General features: G+C 40.6%; 1 non-coding gene across 1 annotated transcript; it reads right to left on the bottom strand.

Annotated features, from left to right (window-relative positions):
• LOC128284831 (small nucleolar RNA R71) lies at positions 1 to 107 on the bottom strand. The gene has a single exon (XR_008275253.1). It is a non-coding gene; the product is annotated as a small nucleolar RNA R71 (small nucleolar RNA).
• Positions 108 to 2,804: the final 2,697 nt, after the last annotated feature.

Here is a 2,804-nt window from a genome sequence, read left to right as displayed (position 1 = left end):
AAATTACGTAATGATATCTCTTCTTTTGTGCAGATGGATTTAGAAACACTTTACGATGCATGGGAGAGATACAAGGAATTACTGAGAAGGTGCCCTCACCATGGGTTACCGCTTTGGCTGCAAGTTCAAACGTTCTACAATGGTGTGAATCCCTCGACAAGACAAATGATTGACGCAACTGCTGGTGGAACCATCAACAATAAAACACCCGAAGATGCTAATGAATTTATAAAAGGAGATGTCACTGAATAACTATCAGTGGCAAGTTATGAGAAGGACAAAGCCAACGAAAACAGCCGGCGTTTATAACATCGACTCAGTTACTATGCTATCAAATCAGGTAGAACTTCTTAATAAATAGATTGATAGTTTTCTTGGTTCTATGCAGGTACATCTAGTAATGAAGAATGACTCAAGCGGAGGAGGTGTGCATACAGAATACCAATCTTTTAATCCTACAACTGAAGAAGAACAAGTAAACTATATGGGTAATAATAACTTTAGATCTGAAAATAACCCATACAGTAATACCTATAATGTAGGTTGGAGGAACCACCCAAATTTCTCCTAGGGTGGTTAAGGGAATCAAAAGGCACAAAATCCTTAGGGTTTTCAACAGCCACCTTATCAACAAGAGAAGAAACCAGACCTTGAAGAGATGCTTTCTAAATTCATATCGGTGTTAGAAATCCATTTCCAAAATACCGAGATAGCACTTAAGAATCAACAAGCATCGATCCAAGGAATCGAAACTCAGATAGGGCAGCTGTCCAAACTAATCTCGAACGACCACAAGGTAGCCTACCTAGTAATACTAAACCTAATCCAAGGGAACACCTTAATGCAATTACTGCCTAGGATAAGGAATGATTCATTACACCTGAGCCAGAATTACAACAAGACAACACGATGAACAAAGGACGAGAAGAGGTAAACAATAATAATCCCAAATAGGTAAGTACAAATCATCAACCTCGTATGCCATATCCTAAAGCGATGACGAAAGATAGAACAGAAGAACAATTTGGTAAGTTTGTCAAACTTTTAAAGAAATTACATATTAACTTACCCATTATTGAAGTTCTTTCGCAGATGCCCAACTCAGCAAAATTCTTAAAGGAACTTCTGAGCAATAAAAGAAAATTAGACACTACATCACATGTGTAACTCAATGCAGTCTGCTCAGCTATTCTAAAGAATGAGCTACCTAACAAATTGAAAGACCCAGGGAGTTTTACAATTCCTTGCTTAATTGGTAGTCTATCTGTGAATAATGCTTTAGCTGATCTAGGGGCAAGTATAAATGTTATGCCATATAAAATGTTTAAACGACTAAGTCTCAGTAAACCCAAATAGACTAGGATGAGCATACAATTGGCTGACAAAACAGTTAGATTTCCTAAAGAGATTATTGAAGATGTTTTTGTTAAAATTGATAAATTTATTTACCCAGTAGACTTCATTGTCTTAGATATTGATGAGGATAACGAGGTACCTCTAATTTTAGGACGACCATTTTTAGCAACTGCCAGAACCATTATTAATGTAGGCACAGGAGAGCTAACACTTCGTGCAGATGACGATGCAGTAACACTCCAAGCACGCGACTTAGTCAAAACCTCTAAGACTCAAGCTAATGCTATAAAACTTGTCAATGATAAAACTAATATTCAATCGTCCTTGCAAGAACTTCTTAGAACCAAGACAACAGATACAGTGCGCTACTATCACGAAGAGAACAAGGACGTCCATGAAGAACGAAGATTACGGATAGAGGAGCTAGACGAATGGCGAGAACATAAACCGAGAACACATGATAAACCTAAACTATGCAAAAACAAGCCCGATACCTCTCATAATGAACTTAAGGTTGGCGATACAGTCTTATTAGATACCGTTGATCCTCACATTGTCACTACCACACCAAATGAGGAAATCCCTCTTACGGTACTTACTATTTTTCCATTCGGTACAGTGGAGGTGAGTCATCCTAAGTTTGGCACTTTTAAGGTAAACAACACCCGTTTAAAACCTTATTTTAAAATTGACAATAGGAATGAGGAGTATGAACTCCTTGAACCACCATGATCTTTCAACGGAGAGGTAAGTCGAGCTTAGACTATAAATAAGCGCTTCTCAGGAGGCAACCCGAGCACTAACATATTTTGATTTCTTTATTTTTAACTTCTCACACTTCGAATCAATTAACTTAGTTTTTGAATTGCAAAGTTTTTCAGCACACACGGCCAGGTACATGGGCGTGCCTAAAGCCGTGGCCAAACAGGTGAAGAAACACGACCGTCCGATACGGCCATGTTGAAGCAGGACATGATTTCCCCAAAACATGGGGTGTAATAAATCCCCACGGCCGTGCGACATGGCCATGGGTGAACTTGATAGGAGACCACGGGCGTGGGAATGAAAATCCATAGGCGTGCCAGTGACAAGGCTCGATTCTGTTTCTTTGACACGGGCGTGCGACACGCTTGTGCCATTCAGCCGTGTATAACAATACACGGGCGTGCTACCATAACACATAGGCATGGGAGAAGCGAACAAAGTTAGGCACGGTCGTGCGTCATGGCCGTGTGCCACACACGCCCAAGACACACGGGCGTGGGGCAGTAGTCGGGCATGACATAAATTGAAAAATTTGAAAAACACGAGCTCACCCTCAATATACACGGGCATGGCCCTAGGCCGTGTGACCCTCTCCTATATAAACAAACCACTGTTCATCTTCTTCCCCCTTTCAAAACCCTAGCTGAAAACTCCTCCTCCCGACTCCCTAATCCTTATTCCGG

The sequence above is a fragment of the Gossypium arboreum genome, chromosome 11 (genome assembly GCF_025698485.1).
Source record: "Gossypium arboreum isolate Shixiya-1 chromosome 11, ASM2569848v2, whole genome shotgun sequence".
Lineage (NCBI taxonomy): Eukaryota > Viridiplantae > Streptophyta > Magnoliopsida > Malvales > Malvaceae > Gossypium > Gossypium arboreum.
This window is presented reverse-complemented; position numbering and strand designations above follow the sequence as displayed.